This window comes from Bos javanicus, chromosome 14 (assembly GCF_032452875.1).
Source record: "Bos javanicus breed banteng chromosome 14, ARS-OSU_banteng_1.0, whole genome shotgun sequence".
NCBI classification, from domain to species: Eukaryota; Metazoa; Chordata; class Mammalia; order Artiodactyla; family Bovidae; genus Bos; species Bos javanicus.
This window is the reverse complement of record NC_083881.1, coordinates 33,740,022-33,756,359: the sequence shown is the minus strand read 5'-3', so window position 1 is coordinate 33,756,359 and position 16,338 is coordinate 33,740,022. Positions and strand designations below refer to the sequence as shown.

The window sequence follows — 16,338 nt, the reverse complement described above, 5'->3', positions numbered from 1 at the left end:
GGAGAAGTAGCCTTAAAAACACAGATTCCTGGACCCATCTCTCAGAGTCTTATTTTTTTTGTATGTGTGTGTGGCTGCACTATGAGGTTTCAGTTCAGTTCAGTTCAGTTCAGTCGCTCAGTCGTGTCTGACTCTGTGATCACATGAATCGCAGCATGCCAGGCCTCCCTTTCCATGAGGCTTGCAGTATCTTAATTCCCCAAGCAGGACTTGAACCTGTGCCCCAGCAGTGAAAGCGTGGAGTTCTAATCATTGGACCACCAGGGCATTCCGTCAGGGTCTAATTTAGTAGAACTGTGATGATGCCCAGGTGGTGCTAGTGGTAAAGAACCTGCCTGCCAATGTAGGAGATGTAAAAGACGCAGGTTCAATCCCTGGGTCGGGAAGCTTCTCCTGGAGAAGGAAATGGCAACCCACTCCAGTATTCTTGCCTGAAAACTCCTGTGGACAGAGGAGCCTGGCAGGCCTTGGTCCATAGAGTCACAAAGAATCAGACTCGACTGAAAGAACTTAGCATGCAGGCACGTGGTGATGCCCTAGAATCTGTTTTTTAAACAGATTTCCCAGATGATCCTGCTGATGTGTCGGGGTTGGAAGCTAATCTGGAGACATTCTAGACAGAACCAGTTACCTTTCAAAGGAAAAACTGTGGCTTAGTCTTCGTGTATTTTGCTTCTTGTCCACCATGTGTAGCTTCTTACCTCAATCTTCACGTTTCTGAAACTTGTGTGATACTGGGCCCTGCAACTCCCTAACGTCATGGTGGAGCTGGTCTCCGGTTCCAAGCCCGTGTGTCATATGGCGGTGGTGGGGACCTCTGAATGCTCTTTAAGTAGGGTGGGGGAGGCAGGAGGGAGGGTTTCTGTACGTATTGGAGTTCTGGTGTGTAATGGATATAGTATGTTGAGTAGATTGCTGTGGGTTGTTATGGAACTCTGAATGCTTTTTGTAACTTTATACCTATGGGAAACATACTGGGAATTCCATGAAAGTAATGGTTGAGGTTGCCTCCCAACAAAATTTATTGTACTTTCCCCTTCTGTCTAGATTTAAGATAACATATAGTAAAGGACAGGGAAGCCTGGCATACTGCAGTCCATGGAGTTGCAAAGAGTTGGACATGATTTAACAACTGAACAACAGACAACGTGCGTGTGTGTGTGTGTGTGTGTGTGTGTGTGTGTGTGTATGCACATACCTGCTTCCTGGGTGGTGCTAGTGGTAAAGAACCTTCCTGCCAAAGCAGGAGACATAAAGACTATACTTTCAGGGATCATTTCTATAGTTCATTACTAGAGAAGTTTCTCTGATCGTGTAGAGCACCCAAAAAAAAAAAAAAAGATGCAGGTTCAATTTCTGGGTTGGGAAGATCTCCTGGAGGAGAGAATTTCTACCCACTCCAGTATTCTCGCTTGGAGAATCAGTTGAGTGACCAGCTCTTACGTTGGGTTCCTGCGGGCTAGCAAAATGCAGTTTGAGTCATGGGGAAAAGGAAGCAGCTGCTTGCTCTGTTTTTCTATCCCCCTGGGGTTTTTCAGGAAAGCCAGTAGCAGTTTATTTGAGAGCAAGGAGTTGCCACTGGGATTTACCCGTGATAGGCTTTTTCAAAAATTTGTTTATCTTAGAAATTTTCCTGTGCTCCAAGCTGTGTTTTTAAAAAGATTGGTTGCTTGCAGTTCAGTCATTTAGGGCTCATAGGGTGTGAGGGAAGATCAAAGGCAAGAGGAGAAGGGGGCGGCAGAGGGTGAGAGGGTTAGAAAGCATCACTGACTCACTGGACTTGAATCTGAGGAAACTCTGGCAGTTAGTGAAGAGGACAGAGGAGCCTGGCGGGCTACAGTCCATTAGGTCGTGAAGAGTCGGACACAATTTAGTGACTGAACCACAAAAAAGGATGTGGCAAGTGACAAATAATCTTTTGGGACATTGCTTGTCCTGAGTAGTGATGCTTACTCACCTGGGAGTGTGAACTCAAGTTACCTTTTGTGCCCAGTGATTGCTGCCCTTCGGACCAGCTGAGCCTGAAGAAGGACAGTTGTCTTTTGGTGAGGAGGAGTTACCACATGGTCTCTGAGTGGATTTATCGTTGTAAAGCCCTGTGTGACTGTAAGAACTCATCTTTTCCTTTTGTCTAGATCTTTGCGACCCCTAGGACTGTGGCCCAGCAAGCTCCTCTGTCCATGGGATTTCCCAGGCAAGAATACTGGAGTGGGTTGCCATGCCCTCCTCCAGGGGATCTTCCCAACCCAGGTCTCAAGCTTTGCAGGCAGATTCTCTACATTCTGAGTCACCAGGGAAGTCCTTCTTCTCTTTTAATGGAGAACTGAGCAACTTGAAAGTTTCTCTGGCAGGAGGACCTTCAGGTGGGGAGAATAACTCACCAGTAGGACTCTGACATGTCTGCTCATCTTCCCCCAGGAGCGGGGAGCATGGTAGGGGACTCATCACTTTTGTTTATGCATCCAGAGCTGTAGGAGTGCATTGGGTAGTCTCCTGTTTGATGTGGTAATAACTGTGGAGCAGAAAAACCTCTCCTTTTGTTTGTTTGTTTGTTTTTTTTGGCATTCTGAAAGAGGTTGCAGCTTGTAAAAGGCTTCCATAAAGCCTGAGGACAACAGGAGAATAAACTTACAAAATAGAAGAAGCTGTAAACCTGATTGATTAAAAAAATTTTTTTTATTGCAGTAAAAGTCATATAATGTAAAGCTTACTGTTTTAACCTTGTTTGACTATACAGTTCAGTGGCATTGTTGTGTAACTCTCACATCCATCTCCCGACTTTTTTGCTTTCCTGAACTGAAAGTCCAAACACTATTAAACACTAACTCCCCATTCCCCCTTCCCATTCCTCCCAGCCCCCCAACCCCTGGCATCTACAAATGTACTTTCTGACTCTACGAATTTGACTACTCTAGGTACCTGCCAGCATAGATTTTAGATCCTAACAAAAATGTCTTGCTTTCAGACATGGTTTTATCCTCCATCCTCTGTTGGGGATTCTAATGTCTTGGACAGCAAAAACCTGACATATACCAGGCCAGAGGTAGGGTCTCCCTGGGTGTCTGATCTCTTTTACAAGAAGGGCACCATCTTATAACCACCACCTTCCCTATAGTCAAGGTTCCTGTGTTTCAGGGATCCTTCCTGGCGACTCCCTCAGATTTCTCCCTGTCTTCTCTCCTCCACAGGGAGGTGAGGAGGTAACAGTGGGGCTCACCTGGCTGGTGAAACCCCGTGAGAGCAGTAAGGACAGTCTTTTAGTTGGAGCTTTGGATACTGCTGAAACCAAGAGATAAGCCAGAGATTCAAGATGGCAGTTCAGGAGATCGGGTGAGGGAGAATGCAGAAATGTGTATGTCCTAGTCTTCTTTCATTAAAATTGAAAGAGGAGGAACTTCCCTGGTGGTCCAGTGGCTGAGACTCTGCGGTCCCAATGCAGGAGGCCTGGGTTCGATTCCTGGTCAGGGGATTAGATCTCAAGTGCCAGCAACGAAAACCCAGCACAGTCAAACAAATTAAAAAAAAAAAAAAAAAATATATATATATATATATATATATATATATAAAAGAGAAGATGAAGCACTCACATCCAGTGAGTGTGGTGCAGACTTCTGGCCTGGATTTTCAGACAAGGTTTGCAAATGAGGGGTCTGAAAGCAATTGGTGTCATTTCGGAGGGAGGGGGAGTTCTGAAGACCTCAGATACCTTTGTGTCTCACTGTCTCATTAAATTTGGGCTTCTCAGGTGGTGCAATGGTAAAGAATCTGCCTGCTAATGTACGAGGATGCTAGAGACTTGAGTTCAAACCCTGGGTCAGGAAGATCCCCTGCAGTAGGAAATGGCAACCCACTCCAGTATTCTTGCCTGGAAAATTCCATGGAGAGAGGAGCCTGGCAGGCTGCAGTCCATAGGGTCACAAAGAGTCGGACCACCCATGAGAAGAATTCAGAGAGAACAAAGTGGTAGATAAGAAGTGATTTATTAGAATAGGATGCTTGTGAGACTTACAAGTGGGCGGGTGAGAAATGCCGTGCCCTGAGAACTTACTGGGCTACAGTTTTATAATCGAAGGAAAAGTGGGGAGGAGCAGAAGAACTCCTTTGTCTTTCTTGAGCAAACTTGATTTTTTTATCACCAGCTCCTCCTCCAGGTTGGGCAGGGGAGTTTTCTTGTCCCTAGATGGTCAAGCTAGGTCCACAGATGGTTGTTTTTTTATGTGCAGAGAGTGTATCCTAGGAATCATTAACTTACTGAGCTCACTGGGCAGGATGTGGGTCTCGTGCTGCCACTGTTTCATTTGGGGCGTATCTTATGCTTCTGTTGCATGGTTCAGTGGTTAAGCAAGCTCGCTTTCTTTAGTAGTCTTTAAGTTACAAGGGTCTCCCATATTTTTCTACTTAGAATCCCCTAGTGGGATTAACTATTTAATGATCTATTTTGTCCCCTCATTCTGAACCTATCAGGTCCACCTGAGTGAGGGGCAGGGTGGGGCTGGACAAAAAGGCTGAGATGGGTATGAAGGAAACAGGGAAGACAGAGAAGTGTAAAAAGCATGGCATGGAGCTTACAAGTCTATCACTTTGGCAGGAAGCGAGCGTCATCCTGGGTGAGTGTGACAGCACGTTTGGGCTGGGTTGTGAAGGCTTAGAAGCCATTGTGTGACTTCTACATGTTTATATCCTTGACTTTTCCCAGTTAATAATGCTTACTTGATTTGGCATCATCTAGTAAAACTTTTATCAAAAATTGCCCCTCTGTTCATTTTCAGTTAATGAGAAGTGAAGACAGAATTTGAAAGTATATAAATTATCCTCTGGGTGTTTTTGTGTTACAATTAACTTGGTTTCCTGCATTGTCATTTGGGATATAATCAAGGGATTAATTAATCAAGGAATAATGAGAAAGTCTTTCTTTTGTATACAAACATATGTATACAAACATATTGTGTGATGTGTATGTGTGAATATTTCTTATTTTGGAGGAAGAATTCAACCTTTGTTAGGAAGAGCTTTAGTGGTTCTAGAGTAACTGGCTTTTCTGTTATAACAGATGGTAAAATGACCCTCAAGTGTGTTGGGATAGCTGTTGAACTGATTAATTCTCAGTGGGACATTGTGTGTTAATTAGGGCTTTATTTCTATTGGAGGGAAAAGCCAGTAAGTTTTCATATATGATGATTCTAAGACTCTCAGGAAATGTGATAAATTAGTTTATTCTTTTGTATAATGCTCAAAGTACCATAAGAGAATTGCTCACAAATAAAAGAATTCTAGAGGTTGAATTTAACTTAAAGCTATTCTAGACTAGTGATTCTCAAACTTTAGTGAGTACCAGCATCATCTGGAAGGCTTATTCCAACCCAGATTGCTGTTTACCCTGGGGGTCTCCCCCCACCGCATACCCAGCCCCGTTCACCCAGTAGGTCTGCCTCAGTGGGTCCAAGGTGGGACCTGAGAATTTCCATCAAGTGTCTGGGTGTTGCTGACCTCCAGTCTGGTGATAATTTTTCTTATTCTACATGGCATTCTTTTGGGGTACTTTGCTAACTGATTCATTAGTTTATCCATTCGAGAAACATCCACTACATTCCTCCTCCTCTTAGTGTTTTAGGTGCTGGGGTTTTAGAGATTTCCCAAGACAGAGTCCTGCTTTCCGAAGTCTCTGTTCTAGTGCAGGGGGCTGACGGTACATCTTGTAACTCTAGGCAGCGATAAGGGTTGTGAAGAAGATGGCCACCAAGCAGAGCTCTACCGGAGCCTGGTGGCCTGGGCCCCTCCCTGGGCAGATGAGTCCTTGCAGGCAGGTCGGAAGGCCTGGGGCAGGAAGGGTTGGGGCATTTGGGTCTCCTCTGACTGGAGGAAAGGGAGCAAGAGGAGGGAGAGTGGTCAGAGAGGGAAGCAGACACCGAGGAGAGTCACACACCCGAACCTCCCTACTATCAAGTGAGTTCAGGAAACATGGCCATTAAATGTTTTTCTTTAAATATAAATGTATTTATTTTAATTGGAGGCTAATTACTTTACAATATTGTATTGATTTTGACATACATGACATGAATCCGCCATGGGTGTACACATGTTCCCAATCCTGAACCCCACTCCCACCTCCCTCCCCATCCCATCCCTCTGGGTCATCCCAGTGCACCAGCCCCATGTACCCTGTATCATGCATCGAACCTGGACTGGCAATTTGTTTCACATGTGATAATATACATCTTTCAATGCCATTCTCCCAAATCATCCCACCCTCCCTCTCCCACAGAGTCCAAAAGACTGTTCTATACATCTGTGTCTCTTTTGCTGTCTTGCATACAGGGTTATCGTTACCATCTTTCTATTGTAAAGTAATTAACCTCCAATTAAAATAAATAAATTTGTATTTTTAAAAAATAAATTAAAAAATAAACAAAAGCACACAAATATCATTTGATGTGTGAAAAGATGAGATTTTTGTATTAGCCTGTATTTTAATAAATTTCCAAAATTAAGATATTTTAAAAAAATGTTATACCCTAATAAACTTTGTCACTCTAATTTATAACTTAAAAAAAAAATAAATTCCATATATATGCGTTAGTATACTGTATTGGTGTTTTTTAAATGTTTTTCTTTATTGAAGAATTTCTTAAGCCTTTGCCTGTCGATCTCCATTAGAATCTCCAAGAGAGGACTAAGACATTTAGTTTCTGTCACACCTGGATGACCAAAAAATCTTAGGCTGGTCTTTGTAAGCCATTTGGGAAATTTAATCTAGTGATGGATTTTTGCCCTCACTTTCCAGCTAAGGAAGCCAAGGGCCAGAGAAATGAAAGGACTTGCCCAAAATAATGAAGCTTGGGGGAATATAGAGTGTTGGAAAGGACACTGAGTTTGGAGGTGGGAGCATGATTTTAAGACTTGGCTTGGGCTTCCCTGGTGGCTCAGTGTTGAAGAATCTGCCTTCCAGTGCAGGAGGCAAGGCCTTGGTCCCTGGTTCGGAAAGATCCCGCATGTCTTGGAGCAACTAAGCCTGTATGCCACAACTATTGAGCTTGTTCTCTAGAGCCGGGGATCTGCAACTAGAGAAAGCCCAGGCAGCAGTGAAGACTCAGCACAGCCAAAAAAAAAAAAAAAAAGACTTGGCTCTAACACATTATCAGTGGGGGTCCTGGGCACATGGCCCTAACTCTGGATCTTAATTTCCTTTTTAAAAAATGAGGGAGGCTGCACTGTCTACTTTCTAATGATCCTGGAGTCACTCTGGGGAAATGGCTATTGGTTTTTTTTTTTTTTTTTTTTGGACTACTGAGTTTGTGTCAGCTAAGTAAAGCAAAAGAACAATATTGGGAGACACATGTACATATATTCATCAAATGCCACCATTTAGATTCTTTTTTGCTTGCAAATGAGTACACTTCCCAGATTAGTAACTAAAATAAAATCTGTCAGAGAATGTACAACTCTACATCATAAAATGTTGGTAAGGAAAATAAGAAATGTGTATAAAAAGACTAAGATCTAGGGTAATGTACTTTCCTGAAAGATATTTTAACATAGATTTTAACTTTAATGAAATTCATATTGGGTTTGAATACAAGTGGTGACTCTCCCAACAGATAAAACCTAACCTTTTTCTTTCATGCTTTGTGAGAAATTAATTGAGGGAATCATAAAAAACAAAACGAAACAAAACTCTGATTTCAGTCTGTTACTAGCTGGAGTTATTTTCGGTTGGTGTTCTCTGGGCTTCATTTTCATCATCTGTGAAATGAACTCAAATATTCCTTAATGACTCCATTGGTACTTCCTTAGTGGTTCAGTGGCCAAGACTCTGTGATCCCAATGCAGGGGCCTGAGTTCGATTCCTGGTCTGGGTATTAGATCCCACATGCTACAACTAAGACCCAATGCGGCCCAACAAGTAAATAAAAATAGATATTAAAAAAAAGACTATTGATTCAAGTTGGTGCAGTCACCTTTATAGACTGATAATCCAATCAATATTTTAGTTTTTGCTTTAAAGAGGTATTAGCAATAAAGTCACCTTTATAGACTGATAATCCAATCAATATTTTAGTTTTTGCTTTAAAAAGGTATTAGCAATAGAGTATTTGTCAAAATGTGGATTGAACCTGAGGGTTCCAAGAACTCAGAATGTGAATTTCATGCAGTAATGTGAAGTCCGAGGTACCCATCCCCATTCTGGACTGGTGGGCAGAGCGTACTTCCTGATCCTGTTGTGGTATATTGAGGTTATGTGACAAGTTCTGGCCAATAAGCTGTGTGTAGTGACAGATGCTACTTCTAGGCCAGAGCACTTGAGCAAGACCCCACAAAGCTTTCTTTCCTTTGTCACCAAAGTGGCAACATTCTGGTGGCATCAACTTGGGTTCTGGAGTCAGATGTCATGGAGCAGATCTTCCTATGACCCTTGGATCAAGACTTGTGTGCAAGGAATAAACCTTTGTGGTTATAAACCCTAAGATGTTTTGAGATGCTTGTTACAGCAACATCACGTGCCTATCCTGACTGTGGTATTCAGTAAACTGGGGAAATCTCAAGAGACCACAGGAGGACTAGCTGTTGGAAAAGAATTATTTTAGAGAAGATGCCAGTTGGCAGCCCCTCTGCCCTTAATGGAGTTTGCTTAAGGAATTCTGCTGTTTCTCCGAATAGCAAAGTTTACACCCTTGGTTGAAGAATGAATGAATGAGCATATATTCTATGGTTATGTGTTCAAACTGATGTGTGTTATATAAGCACATGGTACAAGAGGCAGTATGAAAGTGAAAGTGAAGTCGCTCAACCGTGTCCGACTCTTTGCGACCCCACGGACCGTAGCCTACCAGGCTCCTCGATCCATGGGATTTTCCAGGCAAGAATACTGGAGTGGGCTGCCATTTCCTTCTCCAGGGGATCTTCCCAACCCAGGGATCGAACCCGGGTCTCCTGCGTTGCAGACAGACGCCTTATCGTCTGAGCCACTAGGGATTATAAGAGGCAGTATACCTGGTGGTTAAGATCCCAAGTCAGGCTGGATTACCTGTGTTCAGAGCCCAACTCTGTGTTACTTTGGGCAGTTTTCTTAAATGTTCTGGGCTTCAGTTTCTCCATCTGCAAAAAGGATAATATTAGTACCTCTCATAGGGCTGTTTGTGAAAAATAAGTTCTTTAATGTATGTCAGGAGCTTTTATTAGTGTGTACAGTGTACATGGCCTGCACTATATGTGGCAGCCAATAAATCTCAGCCATTTTTCACCCTCTCTTCCCCTCTTATTATTGTTATTGACATTGAAAAAAATACTGAAAGGATAGACACAGTGTTAGAGCTGTCATCTCCGGGTAGCAGGATTCTGATTGATTTTATTTTTGGGGTTCTCTTTTTGGGTACCAAGTCTCTTTGTTCTGAACTTGGGTTGCTTTTTAATTAGAAAAAAAAAGTTATTTAAAAGCAGTGTATTGACTGTGATTATTTTCCAAAAGAATATATGCCAGTATCCACTAAATCCTATGACCGCTGTTTTTGCCTTATCATTTTGTAATCTGTATGTTTTTTTAATTAATTACTTGATTTTTGGCTCCACTGGGTTTTTGTTGCTGCGGGCAGGCTCTCTCCAGTTGCCGCCAAGTGGGACTGCTCTCTAATCGTGGCGCGTAGGCTTCTCATTTCAGTCGCTTCTCTTGTTGTCGAGCGTGGGCTCTAGGGTGTTCAGGCCTTAGTGGTTGTAGCACATGGGCTTAGTTGCCCCGAGGTGTGTGGTCTTCCCTGACCAGGGATGGAACCTGCGATCCTTGCATTGGTTGGTGGATTCTCAACCACTAGACCACTTGTGATCGGTTTCTATTGAGTTTTATCTGCTCTGAAATCGGCTTTCCACCTTGACTTTTTAATTTTGTTAATGATTCTTTTCATCTCTTGGCCAGGTGTTGTAGACACCAGTGAATCTCTTAGTCTCTTATAACTTACCAAGGGTTATAAATTCTTCCTCCTCAATCTCTCTCACACTGCTGTCCATTGCCCAGTCTAGTTCAAATCCTTAACCCTTCATGCTGGACTACTGGTTATTTTTGTTTACAGGTTTCTTTCAATCCCTATATAGTGATGCTAGACTCATGTTCTTAATATACAACTTTGATTGTGTCAGCCTTTGCTGAAACTTTCAGGGGCTCCTCAGTTGCTCCGTCATTGAGGATAAAATCAATTTCCCAGCTTGATATTGAAGGCTCTACACATTTGCTCTTTACCTGCTCTCCCAAATATTCCATTCATTAACCTTATTTATAAGCTTTTCTTACCATATTTTTGTACCCAAGTGCCTTTGCTTTCCCGCCCCCTTGATGTCCAAATTTTACTTACCCTTGAATATCTTGCTTGAATATATCCTTGTCTAAAATATTCACATTTTCACTTTTGTAAATTGCTCCTTTCATTGGGTGGTTGATCACCTGGCTTGTGCTTTTTTTGCATTGAAATGGTATTAATCTCCATGCCTTTTTACATTCATGTGCTTCTCTCCTTCTAACTAAACTGTAATGTTTCTGAGGGTGCTTACATTTTTTAGCACCCAGTGTCCCTCAGAAGATGGGTGATCTGTGGGCTGCTGATTGATGAATTCATGTATCTTTAATATTTGATGAAAACAGATGTAAGAATAAAAAGGCTTTTTTTTTTTAAAAAGACAGACTTTCACTTTATTTTTAACTTTGCTATTTATAATGTTGTTTATCCTGATCATCTGAGCTTCTTTTAATGGTCAGATCAATATTTGCTTGAATATTTCCCTAAGTGAGACTTCTCTAATTCACTTAGTAGAGAAAGCCATTAAAAATTTTTTTAGCTGTGCCCTATGCTCTATTTCATTGATGTATCAAGTTACATATATATTTATTATATACTCTTTAACATAGATTTCTAATTTTTTATGCTTTTGCTTTTTTAATTGGCATATAATTGCTTTATAATGTTGTGTTAATTTCTGCTGTACAGCAAAGTGAGTCAGCCACACATATACAAATATCTTTTCTTACTTGAATTTCCTTCCCATTTAGGTCACAGCAGAGCATTGAGTAGAGTTCCCTGTGCTATACAGTAGGTCTTGATTATCTTGTTTTATATATAGTACCGTGTGTATGTATATCTCAAGTTCCTGATTTATTCCTGCCTTCCCATGTTTGCCCTTTAGTAACCTTACATTTGTTTTCTATGACAGTGAGTCTGCTTCCGTTTTGTAAATAAGCTCATTTGTATCATTTTTAACAATTAGATTCAAGTATGAGTGATACCATACGATATTTGTCTTTGTCTGACTTAACTGCACTCCCTGTGACACTCTCATCTATGTTGGTCCATGTATGTTGCCACAAATGGCATTATTTCATTCTTTCCTAATAGCTGAGTAATATTCCATTGTATATATGTATATTGGGCTTCCCTGGTGGCTCGGTGGTAAAGAATCTGCCTGTCAGTGCAGGAGACATGAGTTTGATTCCCAGGCTACGAAGATCCCCTGGATAAGGAAATGGCAACACACTCCAGTATTCTTGACTGGAAAACCCCATGGACACAGGAACCTGGTGGGCTGTAGTCCATGGGGTCTCAAAGAGTTGGATATGACTTAGTGACCGAACAAAAACAGCATACATATGTATCACAGCTTCTTTTTCTAACCCTTTGTCAATGGATATTTAGGTTGCTTCCATGTCTTGGCTATTGTAAATGCTGCTGGAGTGAACACTGGGTCCATGTTATCTCTTCAAATTTTGGTTTTCTCCTGGTATGTGCCCAGGAGTGGGATTGCTGGATCATATGGAAGTTCTACTTTTCGTTGTTTTAACTTTTTATTTTATATTGGTGTATAGCCAATTAACAGTGCTGTGATAGTTTCAGGTGGACAACAAAGGGTCTTAGCCGTACCTATACCTGCATCCATTCTCTCCCAAACTCCCCTCCCATCCAGGCTGCCACATAACTTTAGCAGAGTTCCATGTGCTATACAGTAGGTTCTTGTGGGTTATCTATTCAAAATATAACAGTGTGGACGTGTCAGTCCCAAACTCCTTAACTATCCTTTCCCCTCATCCTTTCCTCTGGCAATCATGAGTTCCTTCTCTTAAGTCTGTGAGTCTATTTTGCAAATAAATTCATTTCTATAATTTCTTTTTAGATTCTGCATATAAGGATGTCATAGACTATTTCTCTTTCTGAATTACTTCACTTTGTGTGGTAATGTTTAGGTCCATTCATGTTGCTGCAGGTGGCATTATTCCTTTCTTTTTTACGGCTGAGTAATATTTCATCTTTTGTGTGTGTGTGTGTGTGCGCGCGTGTGTGTGTGCGTGTGTGTGTGTGTGTATCAGTCATATTGTCTTTATCCATTCATCCGTTGGTGGACATTAGATTGTCTGGCCATTATAAGTAGTGCTGCTATGGACACTGGAGGGCATATATCTTTTCGACTGAAGAGTTTTTATCTTTTCCAGATGTTTTCCCAGGAGAGAGATTGCTGGATCATATGATGACTCTTATTTTTAGTTTTTTAAGGAACCTCCATACTGTTCTTCGTAGTAGTTGTACCAATTTACATTCCCACTAAGAGTGTACATTCCACACCTTTCCAGCGTTTCTTATTTGTAGACTTTTTGAAGATAGCCCTTCTGACAGTGTGAGGTGATACCTCATAGTTTTGATTTGCATTTCTCTAATAATTAGTGATGTTGAGTATCTTCTCATGTGCCTGTTGCCCATCTGAATATCTTCTTTGGAGAAATGTCTGTTTAGATCTTCTGCTCATTTTTGACTGGGTTGTTTGTTTTTTGGGGGAAGTTATTGTTTCTGTCATCTTCCATGAGCTCAAGTATCTGGCATATAGAGAGCAGTGAATGTGGCCAGATGAGGGGCCTCAAAATAGCACTGCAGGCTAGGAAGGAAGGGAAAATTACATCGCAGAATTTTCTTTTTGACTGTGCGGCATGGTGGGGACATGTCTTAGTTCCCCAACCAAGGATTGAACCCACACCCACTGCATGGGAAGCAGAGTCTTAACCACTGGACCATCAGGGAAGTCCCTACATCACAGATATTTTTTAATGTGTTGAATCTTTGCCATGACTTTAATATTTTTCTTCTAGTACACAAACACAAACTAAGCACAATTTTTAGGACTGTAATTTAACAGTATAATGATTTTTAAAAAGGCTCTCACTTCCTGTTATGGACTGACTAGTGTCTCCCCCACAAAATTTGTGTTGAAGCCCTAATTCCCAATATGAGTATGTTTAGAGAGAGGGACTTCACAGAGGTAATTAAAGTTAATGAAGTCGATGGCTGGAGCCCTAATCCAGTATGATTGGTGTCCTTTTAAGAAGAGGCATTACACCAGCGCTTGCTCTCTCCCCACACATGCATGAAGGGAAGGCCATGTGATGATACAATGAAAAGGTGGCTGTCTGCAAGCCAGGAAGAGTTTTCTCTCCAGAATCCAATCCCAGTGGTGCCTTGATGTTGGACTTCTAGCTTCCAGAGCAGTGAGAAAATAAATGTCTGTTGTTTAAGCCATCCAGTCTGTGGTACTTTTTAATGGGAGTCTGAGCAGAGTAACATCTCCTGACTCAGTACATCCATGTATTGAATTTACAGCACCTGCCAGTTTTATGGTGATGGCTACCATCAGAGAGCTCACATTTCCCTTCCTGCCAGGCTGATATTGCTGGCTGGCTAGATGCACATTCTTGCTTCCAGTTTGGGTTTCCTTGTAACTTACCCTAGAACACCCAAAGCAGGCCTTTCCCAGCCAGCAAGTGGCCTTGATCACAGAACCTCTGGGGTGTGGGGACAGAAGGGCCGAATAGGAAGCCTCAGCTCTGGACCACTTCTTGCTAGTGGAATAGGGGGAATCTCAGCCCTTTGTTCTTTTTTCCTTTTTTGGAAAGATGTTAGTAACATTTGAACAGAATATACATTATATACTGGCAGTCTTGGCAATGGCTTTCCATTCTCTTCAAGTCCTCTGAAGTCATGATAGCCTCTGGCCTTAGTTCTTCTCAGTTCACATTTTCTCTGGTGGGTGAGTCTTCCTGGGCTGCAGTTCTGTTTATGAGGCCCTCAATGGACTTCCCAGGTGGCTCTAGTGGTAAAGAATCTGCCTGCCAGTTTAGGAGACACAAGAGATGCACATTCTATTCCTGGGTCAGGAAGATCCCCTGGAGGAGAGCATGGCAACCCTTTCCAGTCTTCTTGCCTGGAGAAACCCATTGACAGAGGAGCCTGGCGGGCTACAGTCCATAGGGTCGTAAAGAGCTGGATAGGACTGAAGCAACTGAGCGGAGTATCAAAGGACTTCTTCACTGACCCCACCTGCCTACTGATCTTCACCATCTGTGTCCTTGACCATGACTTGATGACTCTCAGTGAACATAAAACTTAAAGATACTTGCCTTTCTTCCTCCAGGCTGATTCTCCTCCTAGGTTTGTTTGGGTCACATGTCCAGCACTATTACTTGTATATTCTTTTTTGGACAATAGGGGGTCAACATTGTTCACAAATAAATGGACACAAGAGAAGCCAACAACGTGCAGACATTCACCCTAGCTTTTGGCTGAGGTTCGTTGGCTGAGAGGCACAGTGTTGTGTCACAGGGCAATTTCTACTGCTTGAAAACAAAGTGTGTTTCTTGGGGGATGGAAGAGACACACACAAATAAAGCTAATCATTCTTGCTGTTTTTTAGTCACTAAGTTGTGTCTGACTCTTTTGTGACCCTGTGGACCATAGCCCGCCAGGCTCCTCTGTCCATGGGATTTTTCAGGCAAGAATAGTGGAGTGGGTTGCCACTTCTTCCTCCAGAAGATCTTCCTGACTCAGGGATCAAACCCATGTCTCCTGCATTGGCAGCTGGATTCTTTACCACTGAACCACCAGGAAAGACCAAATTGATCATTATGTATGTACAGATAAATATATACATTTGAGGGTATTTCAGAGATAGATGGTATTTAGATGAATCAACACAATTATGTAGTTTCCCTAAACTCAGTACATGTATTCCAGAATCATGCTAAACTACTTGGTCTCAAATCCTTGTCTTGGGCTCTTCTGGGGAATCCAGCCTAAGATATCTGCTACTGCAGAAATTTTCATATTTTTGAGAAAATAATTTTAGATCACACTAAGACGATTTTAGTTGGAATGCTTCCCTTGTTCAGTAATTAAGATGCACAGTAGGGAAGCATCTTATTTCAAGAAGATGATCATACATTATATTGTTATAGGGTCTGATTCGCTGTTTGAACTAAATGCATATTAGAAAGAATAATTGCACATATAATCAATTTATATTAATACCAGGGTTGTTAGTGTGAACAGTCGCTGGAGGTATAAGGGATTATTATCACAGTCACTGTAGTCTCCTACATTACAATGTTTGTGACTCTGAAAGTGTGATGTTTATAAAAAATCCCACAAGATAAAATGTAGGCCAGCAGTTTTCAAGCTGAGCTGGCAGGGTTTGGATGAGGACTAATCCAAATGACTAGGGTAGATGTGGAGTAAACAGTGAGGAAGACTGCATCTCTTAAGCTGCTTATGGTGACCATGACCTAGCACAGGTAATGAGATTTGCTCTGGTCTCTGTATGCTACACTCAGCAAACTGCTGTCCAGTTTATTATGGACACTTTGAGCTTTTATACTGCCTTTTATTTTTTTAATGGAGTTTTTCCTAGTAATGATAGAATAAACACAAAATTCAGGATTATGGCATGATCGTATAGAAATTTACTAAAAGAAGCAAAGCTGCCTTAAAGGGCCGATCATCAAGCATATAGTTTTGGTCAAAGGAGCAGAACTAGTGAATAAACTAGAGGTTGATCCCATGGCTGTCTAAATCTCCTGAAATAATTTTAAATTTTGTGGTTTTTTGTCCTTTGAAATCTACCTATTGACTTTCTATGTAGATCTCTAATGATCCTGAAATTTTATAATCCAAGAGAGGTAGAAGTAATATTCAAAAGGAGAAGACTGGGACTTCCCAGGTGGTCCAGTGGTTAAGAGTCCGTGCTTCTAATGGAGGGAGTGAGGGTCTGATCCCTGATGGGGGAACTAAAATCTCACATTCCTTGTGGCCTGCCCCTCCCCCACAAAAGGAGAAGACCAATCAAATAAAGGATTAATGCCAGTATTGGCTTGATCCATGATTTAGGAAGTGTTCTTTGATTAGTTGAATAAAACACTCTAGAGGGGGCTTCCTCGGTGGCTCAGTGGTAAAGAATCTGCCTACCAATGCAAGCGATACAGGTTTGATCTCTGATCTGGAAAGATCCCACATGCCACGGGGCAGCTAAGTCACTGCACCACAACTATTG

The 16,338-nt window shown here is 41.8% G+C and overlaps 1 protein-coding gene and 1 pseudogene across 3 annotated transcripts in view; both read left to right on the top strand.

The window, feature by feature from the left end:
• Positions 1–16,338, top strand: part of SLCO5A1 (solute carrier organic anion transporter family member 5A1) — a 286,620-nt gene that overhangs the window by 169,028 nt on the left and 101,254 nt on the right. The gene's annotated exons all lie outside the window — the stretch shown is intronic.
• On the top strand, positions 1,255–1,343 carry LOC133260835 (small nucleolar RNA U3; annotated as a pseudogene).